This window comes from Coturnix japonica, chromosome 1 (genome assembly GCF_054131305.1).
Source record: "Coturnix japonica strain WE chromosome 1, WE-NBRP24, whole genome shotgun sequence".
NCBI lineage: Eukaryota > Metazoa > Chordata > Aves > Galliformes > Phasianidae > Coturnix > Coturnix japonica.
The window spans coordinates 165,911,928-165,932,061 of NC_140663.1; the positions used below are offsets into that span (position 1 = coordinate 165,911,928).

The window sequence follows — 20,134 nt, forward strand, 5'->3', positions numbered from 1 at the left end:
CTGACTCCTCATTCCCTTTTATTCTGGGATATGACATCACTTTCCTTATTACCTGAATTGGATGTAGAAAATAAACTATTTATTTAACTCCTTCACTTCTTTTCAGTATATCCTGTCTCCTCATCCTTTGCCCATTTATCCTTTTGGGACCTGGAACTGTGAGTAATACCAGTGTGGGTTCTCCAAGTATGGCCACGAATGGCCAGATCAGATGTTGAATCTGTGAAGCTTGGAAAGAGGGAGCACGTCCTTCTGCATGACCACACAGTGATGATGACACTCATTCCAGGAAACACATTAATGTTTACCGTTCTTCAGAGGGTGATGTTGTGTCAAGCTCTACCCACTTGATCCAAAATAAGGTAACCCTACAGACACCATAAGGATAAGAGGCAAAGCTACTACATAAATCAGTGTGCCTTCTCAGTCCTTCCTCTGAGCAGAACATTTGTCAGTTTGATTATCCCATAATTATGAACTAGTGCCTATGAATTATGAGTACCAAATGATCTGAAATCCTACACTCAGTCAGCATTTTTCTTAGTGATATTTTTTTGACCCAGAACATGTAAGAAAATCAGAATATTAGTACTAGTAGTTAGAATCATATAAATATTTTCCCTTATTATAGTAAGTATAAGTCCTTATACTTACTCCCAGGAGGGGAATAAACTCTTCGAAAGGGCTGACAATAGCAGGACTAGGGGAAATGGTTTTAAGTTAAAAGAGGGAAGATTTAGGTTGGATGTTAGGGGGAAGTTCTTCACTAGGAGAGTGGTTAGGCCCTGGAACAGGCTGCCCAGGGAGGTTGTGGATGCCCCGTCCTTGGAGGTGTTCAAGACCAGGTTGGACAGGGCCCTGGGCAACCTGATCTAGTAAATGTGTATGTTTGGTGGCCCTGCCAGGCAGGGGGTTGGAACTACATGATCCTTGAGGTCCCTTCCAACACGGGTCATTCTGTGATTCTGTGTGATTCTGTGATTCCTTTTCTGTTTCATCCAGGCAAAGAGATTGATTCTGAAAGGAAGGTTCACTATTTCTTTCTCGTACACTAGTTATGATATAATATCTACAGAACTAAAAAAGAAAAAAGCATGAGCAACTTCCATAGCACAATGAGAGAAAGCTGAAATCATCATGTAATAGAGCTGACTTGCAAATGCTACTCCACATGCCAGAATACAGAAGCCCGCAGCTGCTTTTACAAACATGGATACAACATGTCTTCATTTCATCCGTTTGACTGGGACTTTCTGAGAGCAACCACCTAATGCAGTCATTAGTTTGTTCTGGCACAATAAGTAACCACATCTTACTGACTAAAGGGAGAGTTTTATGATCTTAAGGAACATGTGCAGCACTCTAGATGGTTAAAGAAGTGAGAAGTCCAAGGAATCAAAGTCTATCTGCACATTATTTCCAAATACTCCCTCAAAATCCCTTTTTGGAATATTCACGAATTGCAAAATAAGGGAAATTTTCATCATCTGCAGTGTACTGAAGGAGAGGGACTAGCAGCTGCTTACTAGTTAAACAGCAGTCCCCCTGGCTGGAAGGCACTCAGCACATCTCTGCTCTGTCAGTGACACTGGCTTTGGCTTCTCATTTGTGGTGGGAGTAGTGCCCAGAGAACACCCTCCTGTCTATGGCCACCCTTCAGAGTTCCAGTGCTGTCCTTAATCTGAGTGACCTACAGACCTCTTCTCAGTTCAGTGGCTCTGTACTTTATATCTAACTCATTTTTTCTCATCTGAATAAACGTACTTTTTGAGCCCAACTGAGCTGGTGTTTGACACATTCAGTCACCTTTAAAGTTAAGACTTATTTGATGATTGCTTTTTCTCATTAGATATGTGCTGTCAGTTGTTGGCCAGTGATCATACAGTACCTTGCCTACGTTTACATCTATATTAATGAAAATTGTATCAAACGTATTTTAGGTTCTATCATATAAAAACAGAAATGCAGTGTTTTCCAAGAGCAGAAGTAACAACACTAGTGCTCCTATGGCCTGCTCATCTTTGCTTATTAGGTGTTACCAGATTTAAAAGCTTTGATAGATGAAGCTATTCAGAACATGTACAATCACTGGAAAGCCAAAATGTGCTTATTGCTCTGTGCGCCCTTCAAAAATTAAAAGCAATTACATGGTTTAATATTTCTTGTCCGATGTCCACATGGTACTGCTGATACTTTGCATTCCTACTTCATCACTCTTCAGCACACAAGAGCCCTTTAAAATTTAGCAGGGATAAAACCATGAGAGTTGTGTGGAATTAATGCATTTGAGATGCAGACAAATATGTATTTACTTAAATCCACAAGAAAAGCAAAGAGGGACACTTTCTACCTCATTTGAAAACACACTAGTGATTTATATTAAATAACTGAATTCCTTTTACAGAGCTCTAATGCTTCTACTGAGTGCTAAATAGCAGATGCAAAATATTAAAAGGACAAAATCCACACACACGGAACTTCTTGGAACGTAGGCGTCTGGCTTTTCCTTCCCACAAAGCTTCTTTATTGGTTTTGATTACTGTCAGCACTGTCAGTTCTGTTCTTTCTAATCTCTGGTGCTCAAACTGGAAAAGCTTGTTGGGAGGCAGCAGAGGAAAGCACACAGTTCAGGCAAAGCTTAACGTATAACAAAAGAAGGCCAAGAAATTCAGTCTTCTGTGGCACTCTGCATCCCTTCCTGGTACAGCAAAACCACTGCTGGTGTCATATTCCATTGGCTGACACGTCCCACGCCAGCTCAGACCGCCAGCCATCTCCCACTGAAGTAACCTGGAGCCTCAAGCTTCTTTTCTTCTTTACACTAACAAGAAAGAGACTTGCTGTCTGTTCCCTGCAAATCTGTGATGTAAACAGCAATTTTGTGGTTATCATACTTAGCAAAACACAGTGCTTCCAGGAACAAAATCCTCTTTGCTTGGAAAATGGGAAACAGCGGTGGCAGCAGCTCAGACTTCCATACTGTATAGATTTTAGACCAGGGAAGAAATACTGTCCCTCAAAAATCTGCTGATGCATTATGCAATTCCTAAGAAGACAAACAAGATTTATGGGGCCTAATGTAAGAGAAAAATATTTATGCAGCTTAAGTGCCAGGACTCTGCTCTGTCCCCCTCTCTGCCAACTCAGCATAAAAATGAGTTTTTAGCTACTCTGTACAGACCAGGAACTGATCTTGCAGTGAGCTGTAGTACTGACTGAAGAGCATGGAACAACATTTTGAAAGTTCAGTTAGAAGTGAGTCAACGAAGGGGCATGGGATAGGATTCTCAAATGTTTTATTCCTTGGGGAGTTATGGCCTGGGCTCAGGACAGGCAGATGACTTAGAACATGATGTGAAACTCCTGTGAGACAGCAGATTAGGAAAGATGTCACTGGTATCAGGCCAAAGCACTCTGAAACTGCATTTCTTCTCATTACTGCCACTGCATTTCCTTCCATCCCATGCTCTTTTCTACAAGCCAGTCTTCTCAAAGCTGCAGTCATTACAGTTTTCTCTACCCCTCCCATTCTTTTCAGAAGAAACTACGAAAGATAGAAAGAACATAACACTATTTGATAGAATAGAGCAAATTTTCAGCTATAAAGCAGTGTTTTTCAACTTAGTCCCCACCATTAACTATGTGTTTTAGCCTGGATGCTGTGCTCATAAAAATCTGCACACGTGGAGGTTAGGGTTAGGGTTAAGGTTAGGGTTAAGGTTAGGGTTAGGGTTAGGGTTAGGGTTAGGGTTAGGGTTAGGGTTAGGGTTAGGGTTAGGGTTAAGGTTTTTCACAGCTTTTAGGATGGCATTATTGCTGGGGAAATGTTGCCCATACTGTCCAACTTTCAATGTGCCATCATCCCTTGTTTGGTCTCCATTAATGTTCACCAAGTGTTAGTGAATGTCAAAGGGTGCAACTTCTTCCAGGTGGAGGAATGAACACCTTTCCTTCCTGAACACTTCCACATCTATAGAATCATAGAATCACAGAAACATAATCATAGATAGTGTTGGGTTGCAAGGTACCTCAAAGATCATCAAGTTCCATCCCCCTGCCATGGACATTATTGCCAAACACTACATCAAGTACTAGATCAGGTGTCAGTGTCAGTCACCATCTTGTCAGACTACCCCTCTACAGCCCTCTATCACATGGCAAGAAAATGTAATGGGATATTGGTAGGAAGGTTTCGCCTCTATTGTCATGCCACCAATATCATGACATTGTAGGCCAACATAATAAAATCGGAGGCTTTACTTTTGGAGCAGCCCTCTGAAGTCTGCTTCTATAAGACAGTGAAAATACATCCTCCTCCACTAACACAGCCTAGAATGGCATGTCTGCTGCTCTGCTACTGAGCAGCACACAACACTGGTGCGCCCACAGTCAGCTTCACCATCCCTCATCTGCATCTGTACTTTCAGCAGAAAGCAACCTATATTCAACATCAGAAGATATTTAAAAATATATAAAGAGAGAGAAAATAAAAAAGAACATACTAAGACTGCATGGGAAATTGACTTCCTTCCTTTACTATCTTTTCCCTGTTTCTTTACAAGAAAAATTAATGCTCATGCTTTCATATTATTTTGCATGGCTTTCACTACACTTGGGTAGTGGGGCTCATGCTTTGCCATGCTATAGGCTCAGATCTTCAGACAGTGTTCTCACTGCAGCTGATAAAGTTTTGTTTCAAAATGCACCTCTCCATAAAGGGCTGCAGCTTAGGAACTTCAGATATGGGGCTTTTCTACAGACCCAATACTGAGCTGTGTCCCAGCTCCAAACTTCTCCCTCAGTCACAGTTTGTCCAGGACATGAGCTGTCTCACTCCTTACAAGAAGTAAATTGTCAAGGCCCCCATAAAGAAATCCTGATGGATCCTGTTGCGGGGAGTTGGGTTGTTCAGGAAGACTTTTGGTGTTTGGTGGACAGTTCTACTGGGAGAAGTGTTCGATTATACCTATCAAAGTGCATTTGAGCTTGGAGATGAATATATTAAGAGAAAGCTGACTTATCTACTTTGTGTTTGAGATGGAAATCAGATGGTCTGGAGAAGAAAGGGGCTGGAGAGAGGGCTCACCTCAGACTGGTCTTCAGACAAAATAGCACCAGACAGGAAAGAAAAGGGAAAACAAAGAAAAAAGCAGTAAGACATGATTCTTGGAAATAAATCAGGTAGGGAGGTGCATTTCTGTGCCCTGGTGTTGTAAGTAGGTCACAGACTTCCTTCCACACAGGCCAGCTGGGAAGCAGTTCACATAGCTGTGGTTTGGTTTGGGTTTGGCTGCAGCACCTTCTGGAAGCTTCTCTGAGTTCCTTTGGGGCCTGCCAGGAGCTGAGCCATCCCAACCCTCCTCTCCAGGCAGCCCATAGAGCTGACAAGACCGAAAAGAGAGTTTGATCCAGATGAAAGCCTTCTGGATGCACAGGCCTGAGTTTCCCTGCAACTGGACATAACTTTATCCTTGTTTTCTGCTAAGGCCACATAGCTGCTGAATTGTCTCCTTCCAGTCAGAACAAGACTATTAATATTATTAATATTATTATTAAGGTTTAAAAATGTATATATGTGTCTAAACTTTGCATCCTTCCTTCCTACGCCTTACCAAGAAACTTTAGAAATGAAGTTTGCTCATTTCTTCCTTGCCCTAAATGAAGCCTGAATTAATGGGAAAGCCAGAAATCTGCTTTCCATTCTCACCACACTCCACATCCGTAAACAGTAAAACCATCAGCAGAGATGAGAAAACCCTCAGTGGTCCCACTTGGCAACCCATGGGAGTGAATGTGCCCTAACAATCTTATAATCCCTTTCTTCAGGGTTAACAGTCAGTCATTCTCTTTGTTCTAGAAAAACAAGTCTCCAGTCTGCAATAGGAAAGATTCTGATATAATTCCAAAGTAGTACTTACACATAAATTCATGCAAACAAGTTTGTATGTGATCTGTTATTCTTGTATCTTTTCCATCCAGCAAATGTAGTTCTCAATCCCATTTCAAATAATTGAAGTGGAAAATTAATGATTGATAAACTGTGTTAGAAAAGAAAGATTATGTTTATCTAGTAACTACATATATTTCTTATAGTTGTGAACTGTGATATGACACAAATTTAGGATTATTCCTATATAAAGCATCTATTTATATAAATATTTTTGAAGTTCAAGAGGCAGAATACTGACTAAAGAAAAAGTATTTAATAGCCAATAAAAGCCCTCCTGTGCAGCTGTGAACTCTCGCTCTCTATATAACTTCTAAAACTGACTAATCTTCCTCCTGTTTCAGGTTTTCATCCTTTTCCACTTTTGAATTTTCATGGTACCCTTTGAAATCATCCAGATCTTACCCTGTAATGCCGATGTATGGGAGAATTAATGTTAACATTAGATCTGTTTACTTCTTTATGGCCTTCTGTTCATGACTGATTAAGAACAGCAAAAATATCAGCAATATTATATTCACGTGTTAGTTTTCTCTTAAAAGAAATATTGCCTCTTTTATCCAGAACGTTTCAATGTTATCTGTCACCACCATTATTTATACTATGATGGCTCAAAATAAAACTATAACATGGTTTTTATATCATCAAGTAATCAGAGAAAAAAGAAAACTTTGTAATCTTTGCTATTTCTAGTATCAATCATTCTAAGGTATTGCAATAGTTATTAGTATTTAATGTAGTTTTTCAACTCCATCAAATTTTGGATTTTGTATTTGGAACAGATTTTTGAGACACCATATCTGTGAGCTGGTGACTGGCCATGAGGTTCATTCTGGAACCTTTGTAACTTCAGAGAAGAAGTTCTGACTTATCAGACATGTACGTTTCTGTTAGCTAAAGTCACTGTGGGATGATTAACCTGCACTCGTGGCCCAGTTCCCACAGGCAGAGCACAGCATACAGCCCTGAGTCAGTAGTTTTATATTACCTCTGGCCACATGTTCTCATCCCTGCAGGCAGTATTTACACTGCTCAAATGCCTATATAGGTAAATAGTTTTCCATGAGCATCTAATCTTGGATACTTGGATTTGAACTATGAGCTCTGCACTGACTTGAATCCTCTGTGCTTGTTTTCCAAGCTTACTGACAAACTGAAGACCTGAAGAGAGCACTGACTGGACTTATGACTGTTCCCAGTGCGTGCTGAGGTAAGTAGCTAACTTGACAATATAGGAACTGCTGTGTAGAGTTTAGTAGCTGCTCTGCTGCTTAAAAATTGGCTGCTATTCTTCCTTTCTTCATCATTAATTTGCGACAGCTGGTGACGTGTATGAGATAAAGAGTTTTCATATTCATCTATCAAAAATGTTCATGCTTTCCAACAGACAGTAAAAATGTTTGTCCTTGGAATGCAAAACCTCATTCCAGTGGAGGACAAAACAAAGTAAATTCAAGGAATCTCATAAAGCAGGGTCCAACGTTTCATGAATTGGTTTTGTTTATTCTATTTATTTATGTGTGTTTTGAGTCCAGTACCAGGATATGAATCATGTGTTGTGCTTACCAGACTTTTTATTTCATTTTGTGACATGATACAGACCAGCTCCAGAACATCTGGGATTATAGATATATCACCTTTCCAAATTTGGGGCTGTAGTCTCCTATCATTTTTCTTCTTCTTTAATTGTAATGGTTTCCCACTCTTAAACTTCATTTGTTACGGTTGATGGAGGCTGCAAATAGAAAATATAATTACATTGTATTTTGTCCAGATAGTTTTATTTATGTCTGTTATGAAGCTATTTTATGCCAAGAATAAATTAGGAAGCTATTCTAATAGTCTAACTAAGCAGACTTTCTTGAGACATATATTTCTGAATGAAAGTCTTGCTTTTAACATGCTCCTCTGCATGAATTATAATTAGAACATACATGATTCCATATAGCTAGAACCAGTCCTTCTAGAGAAATGCAGAGGGGAAACTATAAACACACGAGGAAAAGATTTCATGCAACAAATCAACTTTCCTTCTTCATGTTCCATTTGTGGGAAAGAGAAATATAACTAACTAACTAAATACATCCACTAGCAAGACTGCTGCTCTATCGATTCTGCTAGAGCAGCAATGTGGCTGTGCTTGGGAGTGCTCTGTGACACCTTCTAGCACTGTTCCAGTAAGGGGAATAAGAATTAATTCCACCAGATCTTTCTCTCTTAGCCTCAAGAGAATCATTCTCCCATATGAATTACTCAAATCCCATTTATGAGTGGAGCATGTTGTTATCCTGTCATTATTTTACAGTATTTCATCTTCTCTTTGCTCTTTGTTCTTAATGCCCAGATCATAGGATATTGCCTAGTTTGAAAACATACTCTCTCCTGTTCCATATCTGCACATTTCTTACCTCAGGCCTTTCTAGCATCTCATCATATGTAAAATGTGTTAAACTTGAAAATTTTTGTTCTATGTTAGAGAGCTTTTTATGTTTACAGACGTTATGTGGAAGGCAGATGAATGTATAATAGAAATGTCCTTGTCCCCTCAACTGACTGTTTAGTCAGACCTTACGGTCTAAAGACTTTTTTTCTATTAAAAAAATGTGCATTCTGAATAATTCTATTTAATAGATGGCTTAGTCTCTTTTTTTAATGGTCACTTTTTCAAAGGCTGACCTTAACTGTGTTTCATTATCTCTTTCAGTTCTTTTCCTAGGTTGGAAAGGCAGTTCTTTCCTATCCTGTTTCTGCACTAGCTTATCTCTCTGCACTTTACCAAAACTTTCCTGACAGTTTTTATAAGAAGTCTAAAAATAATTTGAATAAAAAGCATTGGAACCTAGGGTGAAAGTACTCATTTCATATTGATCTACTTTTGTACCCAGAATGCTCTCATTATTGAGATTTATACAAGCAGTTTATATCTGCTCGTGTTATGCAAATAGCTGTTCTCACAAGATAGAAAAGCTGTTCTCATGATTCACAGTGCCACAGCAAAGGGAATTATGAAGATAAATGAAACTTTCATTCATGTATATGAAGATTATTGTAATCAAGAGCATTAACTTAGAGAAGGCATGAAAGTTCTCAGTATTTTAGCATTTGGTGACTAGATTACTGACAGCATAATAAACTGATTTGAGGTAGGGACTGATTTGATTTAGAAGTTGATTGAAGAATACAAATACAAATGATAAAATCAAGGAGTGCTTTTACAGAAAAAAATACATCATTCATACTAGAAATCCTGAGGCTCGGGTGTATCATAGGAAGGGTAAAGACCGTGTCTGCACTGATCATAGAAGTGAGACATTAAGGAGGACAATCCAACAAATTTCTTTATTTTGCAATCCCTTCTCTGCAACTGTTAACATCTGTTGTGTTAATGACTCTTATAAAGAAAGCAAGACTGATCTCCCTCTCTGATACTGCTGTTGAAAACTTAACAAAACCAGGTTGAGTTAGAATAAATAAGTCAATGTTTTCTTTTTTGTTTGTGTAGGTGGATCTGTTCTGCCAGCTCAAATTTGGATGTAACCTAGATCTGTAGAGGTTCAATATTTTAACACTGAAGACTGTCCCTTGTTAATCAAGAATATAGACATTCAACAGCCTGTTCTACAAAGCTGACTGACAAGTAAAGTTGCCCCATGTGAGGACTTTGTTTTATTTGGTCTGGTTTGGTGTGCTTTCAGTCTGAGTCAGACAGTACTCAAACATTTTTAACAAATATCTTCTGATACGTAGCACCTACTTGAGACTACTAGCATCTCTGTGGCTTCATTACTATCAGCAAAGAATGCTAATTCTGTGGTGTTACCTACAAATTAGATGATCTGGATTAATGTAATCTGATGAATCACCAGATTACAGTAATAACCTGTTATAGAAACAGAAAATGTTATTTGTAAACAGAATTCTTCAAGTGAAAAAAGGGGGGGTTGTGGCTAACTGAGCTGGATTTTCCCCGACACACAATGTCTGCACAGCTTGGTCCAATGAGAGAAAGAGAAATATCCAACGTTCTTATCAAGATAGCTCTGACAGTGTATCTAATCATACTGATAAACTCAGCATAGAACTGTATTTGAGAACACATTTTTTATTTAATCAGAAAAATCTTTGTAGCTAGTCTTGGCACTCTGTAGCAATTCTGGTAAACAGGGAGTGAGGTGGTTGCATTTTTAACATGTTTGAATACATCCAATATACATTGTTTGAAAATACTAACATAAAGAAATGAACAATCTCCTCCAGACTTTTTTTTTTTTTTAATCCATTTAATGACTCTTTTCAAAGAAATTTAGTTGTTCAGAGAAGTGTCTACCTGCATACAGACCCTTGATAAAGAAGATTCAACATAATGTAGCATCATGTCAAATAGATCACTTGGCTAAGGGATTTACAGTGAGAAATTACCAACAGTGTTTCATCTGTGCAAAGTTTAGCTTTGTATGCTTCAAACAGAAGGACTGTGAACTTAAAATAACTTGATTTGAACCTCCTTTGGCATACACCTCATTTGAGAATTCTGCAGGTTGCTGGTGTGCTTCAAATTATTGTTTATTAGAAGTGGAAAATCCACCCATGACTCATTGAAAAGACTTCTGCTTTCGAATCTCTGAGAAACACCTTGCTCTTAGGTAAACAAGACATGGGAGTTCCCTGTCTCAATTGCCTCCCAGCTTTTTAATAACCTAAAAACACTGTCTGAGTTTCAGACCCAGGCTTGAGTCATAGACTTTAGTCAATAGCCATCAACTGGTTTCAATTCACTAAGAATGTAGTGGGTGAGATAATAATTATTGCTGCACAATTCCAACAAAACTACTCATTTTATTTTCACAGATATCTCTTATAAACCTTGTGCTCACTCATTCACACTTTTAATCAATAGTGTCTGGCACAGAATTTAAAAGGCAGAAAGCTACTATTGTTGTATGTCTTTTGGGTGGTCAACTTGATATTTGATTGGCGCAGAGATACCAACTGTGATTACATAGAGATTGGATTGGGAGACAATTCACAGTGGTTACTATTTTGTCAGATATGTTGTCTGAAGAATTAATTTAAAAACTTCAGTTGAGCATCATACTTCAGAAATATTGAAAGATAATTTGGTCTTTCTTGTGGCTATTTTAATGAGCTTGCTGACATTACTGACCTTTAGTATTGACTGGATTTTACTAATAACTTTATATTCCTTTATACTGATACCATAGATTTTTCATTGCAGGGGACTTGAGCACTAAATTATTATGCTTAACAAACTACTGGAAATGAATGTACTGAAACTGAAAAATGACTTCTAAATTTGGGACCAATGTCTGAGAATGTTACTACAAACCCTGCAAGCAAAACTGCTTAGTTAGATACTATAAATATATAAGTAGTAATTCACTTTGCTTTCGAAGCACTTTGAACCTAGAAGACTAATTTTCTTCTTGACTTATTAATGTGAAATCTGAGAAAACTCAGTGCTAAACTAATGTTTAGACAAATATTTTGTTCAATGAAAAATACAGTTTCAGTTCATCTAAAAATATTCACAGATCTGAAGTGAGCAGAGGAAATATAATTCTAACTAAAGAAGAGCACTGCACTGCATTGTCAGAACCTCAGAGCATAAAATAATAAATTCCTTCTGAAAGATTGTCCAAGGATCTACTGGGCTGATAATAATCGTCTTGCCAATTATCGCATAAGCATAAGTTAATTTAGGTTGGAAGGGACTTGGCCTTCCAGAGATCATATAGGTACCTCCTTATTCAGAATAAATTTAATTAGCCTGTGTCCTAGGGATTTCACCAGTCAAATCTTGAGCATCTTCTTGGATGGAAATCCAAAACCTCTCTTGACATCCTGTTCAAATATTTTACCTCTGAGGTAAAGAAGATTTTCTAATGTCTAACTGGATTTCCCAGTGTTCTACTTTGTGTTCATTGCCTCTCTGTAGGTTACAAAGAAGAATCCGTCTCCATATCCTGTGTTTTCTTTTTAGTTAGATGATAGCAATAAGATCTCCCCTTCAACTTCTTTTCTCCAGGAAGAAGAATCATAGAACCATATTATAGTTCGAGTTGGAAGGGAAGTTGAAGATCGTTCTCCAACCTACCTGAGCCCACAACTGGACACACCATTCCACATATGCTCTCACAAGTGCCAAACAGAAGAGGGGAGGAATCACTTCCCTGGACCTGATGCTATGCTTACTTACACAAACCATAGGTTTTAAAATGGATTTGTTTAGACCTTGGCTCTCTTTTAAAAGTACCTGAATATGTTGTGGTTTTGTTGTTTGTTGTTGTTTTGTTTGTTTGTTTGTTTTTGTTTTGTTTTGTTTTGTTTCTTTGGCAAGAAAGGCAAACACAGAAATATTTAGGTCAATTTTTTTTTTTTTCCATATTTTTCTTGTTCTGACTAAACAGAAGTATCAGTTATTCACACAGCTTTATAAAAAAAATCCACATATCTATCTGGTGGACAGCACATTGTATATACTATAATTTAACTTGTATCTTATTTAGCCACATGGTTGTGGTTTTTTTGTCATGTCAGCTTTGAATGGGAAATTGATCTCCCTGTTATTATTCTTTTCCTGTAAGTGAAAAAGAAACAGTGCAACTAAAATTGCACAATAAGGTAAAACAATCCTTGTATTTTGATAATGTTAGTATGCATTTCTAGAGTTTTTTTTTTTCACTACCATTAAGACAGTGGTAGCAAAAATCTACAAACACTTCAGATTTATTTTTGTAATTACACATTCTTTTGCCTTTTGGATTTCAAGGTAAACAGAATATTTTATAAGAGCAAGAGTGAATATACAAGGATAGATCTTAAATCACTGGCTCAGCATACTCTGGCAGCTGAAAGAAGTCAACAGAGTGCTAGGCATTATCAGCAGATGATGGCTGAGAACACAATGGAAGACATAATTTTGGCACTATACTCCACATTTCAGAAAGAATGCAATGTCACTGAGGAAAGTAAGAAGAAGGGCAGTCAAAATGATTAAATAAATGGCCAGCTATCAAATGAGAGATTTGGAGAACAGTAGATCAAGAATGAGATACAATTAAAATTTGCAATATCTTCAAGGTGAATCATGCATAACTGTTATGTACCAAACTGTACAGTATTAGAACTAAAGGGCATTCGGTCAGGATTGTAGGAGTCTGATCTAAAACATGGAAATGAAAACATCTCTGACAGAGTGATTAGTGAACATCTGGAACTTGCTCTATTGCAGAAGATCATTAAAGCAGATACCATCAGTCAAAACTTCATCAGACTCATGTTCTCCCTAGATGTTATCTCCTATTACCATTTCCAAAAGACATAATACTGAGCTGGATTGTTCCTTTATGCATTTATATATTAAATGGAGAAAATGAAGCAATTCACCAAAACCAAATGAAAGCATGCTTAATAATACATTCAGAGTTTTTGCTCTGGGAGTTAGGTAATCCAGAAGACAGTTAAAAACTAGACTAATTCCTTCTCATAGAAACAAAGGCAAAAGGAATTGATTCATCCCTTCTGTTTATACCTTTACAAACCTGTTTTTTCCCTGTGATAAGGTGACCCACAGAGAGGATAATGGAAAGGCCGTCCATGTCATTAACTTTTACTTTCGTTCTATTGAATAGTGAGAGCAGCTTTTCTATACTGTGAGAACAGCCTTCTGCATCGTGTGAATAGATATAAACTAAATGACAGAGGCTTGTGTGAATGTAAGCTCAAGAACAGAATGCAGAAGAGGCCGCGAAGCTTGTGGTCAGGAGAAGATAAGGAAGCAGGATCGATGTCCTGCTGTTGAATATAGGATGGCAAAACAAGAGCCTCAGCTCAATGTAACAACCAGTCTGGGCTACCCCATTTAAAAGGTTGGAAATTTACAGCAAGAACGACTTCATTCTTAATCCAACAACCACCAGGTATGTTCTTTCTGCCCATGTCCTTAGAATGTAATGAATATGTACACACTTTGTCTTTAAATATGTAGTCAGTGCTTCTCTCAGTGTGCATGTTGGTGGGAAACATCCGCCATGCACCCAGCACTGTAATAAAGGGAATACTTGCTTGACAAAACTCACTGGCGTGTCAAGTTACTCTGTCAGTTTTCTCAGCATCTCTACTTCCCACAGCTTCCTCTTGGATAAACTGGCTGTTTATAGCTTGAACTAATGTACTATTTGTTAGGCAAAAAGCCGTCTGAATGGCCTGGCCTAGGGAGTCATGAGTAGATTTAAATGTGGTTCACCAGGTCTTCATATTGGGTCCAGGCTTGTTTAACATTTTTGTTGGTGATCTTGGTGAGTGGATTGAGTACACACTAGGTAAGTTTGCAGATGAGCAAAATGAGAAAGAATTTTTAATCAAAATCACAACCCTGGTCAACCTTCTCCTGTTAACTGATGCATTTCTAATGCATGCTGCCTGCAGAGGAAAAAAAGAAGAATTAAGAGAAAAATGTCACTTCTCAATATTTACTGGTACAGTAAATGTTGAATACCAGGGCTAGGAAAAACATGATTTCCAGCAGATATAAGAGCAGAGATAAATATATTGAGAAATTAATCTCTAAAGATTTGTAAAAAATACTACAGTAATTCCTCCGTTTCATTCTCATTTCTTCCCACAGCTACCATGTTAACAGGGCTTGGTGCTTAAAGTCAGACTGAGTACTTTTACCAGGGATCCTGTGGGAGTAATCTTTGTAATTTTTTACCTGTCCTATGTATTTGCAATTGAATGCTGGTCCTCATGTACTTGTATTACTGTGTCTGTAGGTCTTGTGGGAAAGAGGAATAGAAGCTGTTATGCTTTTGTGGAAGTGGGTACAAGAGGGCATCTATACAGCAGAAGCAGGCATGAAAGCATCAGAATGACAAAGAATGTCAGAAGAACTGATATCCGTAGTAACTGCTGAAAATGCTGTTAAGCATTCAAATAGAGCACAATAGCTGTAAGATATATTATGGTACTGAATAGTATATATACTGTATGTTTGAATGGTTAAAATTACCCAGAGATGTTAAGTCTGAACCCCCTTAAATTTTTTTTTGCCTTTGCCAAATGTATTGTCTGGTTAATATTTGTGTATCAGTTTCTGGTTAGAACTGAAAATCAACTAATACTGCGAAAATAGTCATCAATAAATTTGAACATGATTGAGAAAATCCAAAGTAAATGCATGACAATGCACTAAAGACAGATTTGAAATGAGATCAGACTCAGCTGTTTAGGGCTTCACCCTTTTGAGACTGAAAACCCCTAAGGAAAGAGACTGCACAACCTAGGAAGCCTGTGGTACTGCCTCTCTATCTTCATGGGAAAAACATGTTTTTCCTTATATTCAGTCTGATCCTCTCTTGTTCCAGTTAATACCCATTGTCTTTTCCTTCCTGACCTCCACTGCAGTGAGAAGCATAGCTCCAGCTCCTCAATGACCTCTCCATAGGCATTGGTAGCTGACGGTAGTTCCTCCCAGAGCTATCTCTGCTCCAGATCCCCAAGCTTCTCCTTAGAGGGCAAGTGTTCCAGCTCTCATGGCTTCAATGCATATAGAGGACTAACTTTTTGCAAGACATTTTTACTCTGTATTTCTTTGAAACAGAAAAATGAGATGTTTGTTTCTGTGCCACTCACTTCTACATTGGAAAAGATGCACGTTGCTAGGCTTCACTAAGATGATGTTCTTGAAATCCACTTCTAGTAATTTTACTGGTAATTCAAAACTTAATGCCAATCTTATCACTTGGTAGTAGCACTCCCTACAAAACTGTATGGATCACACATCTAGATTTTCCCACTTCTCAAGACTTGTTGCAATAGAGTCGAGAAAATGCTTTTTAACGAGCCCAGCTGCACAAATAACATGAGTGTGGTAGGCAAAGGCTCTGAAATCATACTTCCTTTCCTAAGTGTTTTTGAAACATATGGTTTCACTCTTACAACTGCTTACAGATAAAAAATAATAATAAAAAAAATTCAAATCACTACCTCTGACATTTCTTCATAGAGTACCAAGGATGACAAAGGTGTCCACAGTGTTAGATGCTATAGGCAGTACTAGTTTGAAATATCCACAATCATTAGTGTTTGCACGTATTCTGATTTGTTATTACTTGCAAGGTGTAGAAAGTACAGTGCTCTTCTTAATTGGAAATCAATAGAAAATTAAAACAGAAATCACAAGGAGTCCTCATTGCTAATAGTAACACACCAGAGTAAAGAGCATATAAAGGCAGAAGAATATGTATGCTTCTGTTAAGCTCCCATCTCCAACTTTTACAGATAAGTATGCTGAATAAAAACGTTTCAGAAGCTGTTAACATTACTTTTAATTTCATATCCTTTAAAGAATCAGTCCCTCCTGAAGGCATAGAAGTCGTCTGGAAGTTCAAACTCTGTACAGACATCAAACATGCAAAATTTCTGTTTAATCCTGAAGTGTCTAAGCTTCTGGAAGGAAATGTTGAGTCACTACATAAACAAAGGAAGTCATTTGTTTCTTCCTTATGTTAATTTTTACACCTACAGTGAAGCATGTATTTTTATGGGCAACAGGTATCTGTGTGTCATGGTTTTATGACACTGTGTATGGATTTGTTAAGATTGAAGAGTAATACTGCATATTAGACCACACATAAAACAGCTTGCAGTCAGGGAAAATATTTTGCCATGATGGAAGAGCTAAAATTAAAATGTTTCAAATATATATTATTTATATTTCTTGGTTGACACAAGGAAAAAAATATCTCAGTACATACAAAGATCCAATCATGTATGTCAGGGAGCCATGGTGGTAAGGTAATCTTTAAATAGATTTTGTAAGCATTTGCAAACGTAAACATCAGGATTTAAAAAATAGAAATATAAGGTTGTTGATGTCTCAAAAAAAAAAATTGATTTTTTGCTTTTTAAATGGCTTTTTGTTTTCCACTGTTTTTCTACTACTAACAAATTTCATCACATTAAGAGCAAAATTATGTTGGCTAGACAAAAAGTATGCCTCACAGTTTGTTAGCAATAGGGATAACGGGATATTTAGTACTTGCATATTGGTGTGACAAGTCAATGAGTCAATGAACCTTTACAGTGGAAGAAGGCTCTGAGGACATGGGTAAGGGCAGTGTGCTCATGAGGAACTCAAGGTGTGAATGACTGACCAAGGTGTTGCGAAGAATTATAAACTTAACACAAGTAGGACTGGAGGTGACATCCACCACACTGGATGAGATAACTAAATCAGTGGCCCAACCAGCTGTGTAAATGACTGCCTCCGAGTAAATCAAGAGTTCAAGGTGTATTCCTGAGTTACTCAGATGGATGTGGGGAGTGTAACATGTGTATATTTGCAGTGAAACAAAATAAATAAGAGCTGTGGAGAAGGCAAAGAGCTAGACCTGGTTTCAACCTGTATGTTACTATCTGGGGACTGGGGACACCCAGTGTCATTACAGCAAGCACATAACAGACTGGTAATAAGGATCACAAATGTACTGTGATTCAGCTGTATCTTGCAATTGCACTCTGCTAAATGTATTGTGTTTGCACTGCAAATTAAGCGCATTGCTCCATCACTCTGCTAACTCAAAATTCTGTGTGCCATCAAATATCTTCAAGCAGGTAAACTCTGTATTACACATTAAATCGTTCATGTGTGAAATATCTAAAAGAACCTGGTCAGAGACTATTGGACTTTGACAAGTGGGTGCCACATTTTATGAAGTAATAAAGTAACTAAACGGAAGTAATAAAATAATTTTACAATCATAGAACTCAATAACTGCAATCATTCTTCAAAATAATATTTTTTTTTTCACAGTCTCCATTTATTTATTTATAGAATCAATACAATTCAGTTACATCAAATGCTGTAAATATCTTCCTCAAATTCTTAGTACACCTTGGATATGGGAGTGCTATTCTGATTGCAAAGAGAAGCACAACAAATGGACCGTTTCTTGAGCAGGTCAGTGACATACCAGTGCATACATGCAAAAACTAAAGGTCACATCTGACAAAGGATCACAGATAGGTTAGCATCCTGCAGGAAGCCAACCTAAATGTGATTCAGTGACTGTAGGTGCTGGAGATGGTCCAACTGGAAATACAACTTGTGGTAAGGTGCATTTACGAATTGACTCACTGACTTTATTTGCCTTAAGTAAAGTGTGTGCAGTCTGGGAGTTAAAGAGCATTCACCACATTCTCTGTGCAGTGCTATTTTGGGCACCACACACAGGGAGTAAATCAAAACACGACACCTTTCCACTATCTGCGGTCACAGAATGTATGTTGAAGCCATACTGTTGGCACAGTTCTTGTTTTCAAATAATTCTGGTTTCAGATGCTTTTCACCACTTCTCCCGTTCTCCTGTATTTATTTACCCGAGGGGAAAAAACCAACATGCTTATTCCAGTCTCTGTTGTGCCTGTCCAGCTAAGTTTGCCCACACTCACAAGACACCAGAACTGCAGAAATTTTGCAGTGCTTATTGAATTCCCACTATTCAGCAGTTCTGCGAGTGTCAGGGCTTATGAAATGTAGCTTTCCAATCTTGCTTGTTTGCAGTGGGATCAGCACAATGTCTACAAACCACTGCTGACTGCTTTTATCTTCATTTATGTTTCTCTTTACAGTTTTTAACTCTTTCTTTTTTTGCTCTGCCATCACTTTAATGTGAGCAACGATTCCATATAGAATCCCACAATCACTCAATCATTAAGGTAGGAAGAAAAACCGTAAGGCCATCTAGTCTGACCATCAACCCATCACCACCATACCCACTAAAGCATGTCCTTCAGTACCACATCAACACATATCTTGAAGACCCCCAGTGCATTACCATTCTTTTTCTGAGAAGAAATTTTTCCTAACATCCAACCAGAATCTCCCATGGCAGAACAAAATACCATCACTTCTTGTCCTATCAGTTATGTGGGAGAAGAGACCGACCCCCCACATCACTACAACCTCCTTTCAGGCAGTTGTAGCAAGTCATAAGGTCTCCCCTGAGGCTCCATTTCTCCAAACAGAACAACCCCAGTTCCCTCAGCTGCTCTTTATGACTTGTGCTCCAGACCTTTCACAGCTTCACTGCCCTTCTCTGAACACAATTCATGGCCTCAGTGTCTTTCTTGTAGTGAAGAGGGTCCAAAACTGAACACAGTACTAGAGGCATAGCCTCACCAGAGCCAAGAACAGATCTCATGACCAAATACATCTGCACCAATGAAAGCAATGCAGCAAACATCAATACAGAGGTGCTGGAAAGAAAGAAGTAAGGTGTATGCATATCTTCTAGTGATGACTGGTAAGAATGGCAACGCCTGCAAGGAAAGCAGAACAATGATTACATAATCAATATGCTGTCAATGAAACACTACTAAAGAAGATGAGGTAATTAATAGTCCTTATGCCACCACTGCTGAATGAAACAGTCTCAGCAGTGGTGATGGGCAACATAAAGGAGGATACACAGTCTGAACAAAGGTTGTCTATGCCTAATTGATTTAGTCGTATTTAGCACTGGATGAGGTGGGTGGAGAGGTAAAAATAGCCTAAATACCAAATTCCTCACAGGTTTGTTTTCTTTAACTGTTTTCCAATGTAAGATAAAAGGCTAATACTGCTTACATAAAATTGAGCTTTGTCACACTCACCTACACTGATTTTTGTCTGCTTCCTGTTTTGTCAACAAGGCAACACCAGCTGCAAGGGCGTGTGTATTAGAAAGCATGTACTGGTTTATACCAGAAAGCTGCTTGAGGTTTTCCATGTGGGAATAGACTCCACAGAAGAGGAAGGTGAATTCAGACAAAACAGGACCCAGAGTTCTGGTCATGGTAAGTGATACAACCCTGGGCAGCAGCTGAGGTTGGAGTGACCCTGGGGAGGCAAAAGTCACTGCTCAGCTTTCAAACATAGTAATGCCTGTGTCTGTTGTAACACTGGATTCATCCTATTATTTTCCACCCCATAAGAAAACCACATGTTTCTGTATTCTAGATACACAAATTCATTGCCTGCCTGTAGCAGTTTGCCTCTCTTGGAGCAGTAGGTGTTTCACTGATCTGTAGCAATTCTTACAATGTAAATTTATATTAAGGGAGATTGTATGAAGAGGTCACTCTACATGATCTGCTTAGCTCTAGTAAAAACACTGTTAGGTA

The 20,134-nt window shown here is 38.2% G+C and overlaps 1 long non-coding RNA gene across 1 annotated transcript; it reads left to right on the forward strand.

The window, feature by feature from the left end:
- The first annotated feature begins 6,839 nt into the window (after window positions 1-6,839).
- LOC107308402 (uncharacterized) lies at window positions 6,840-14,041 on the forward strand. Its single transcript, XR_001552786.3, has 3 exons — window positions 6,840-6,995; window positions 7,089-7,157; window positions 11,994-14,041. It is a non-coding gene; the product is annotated as an uncharacterized LOC107308402 (long non-coding RNA).
- The last annotated feature ends 6,093 nt before the right edge of the window (window positions 14,042-20,134 follow it).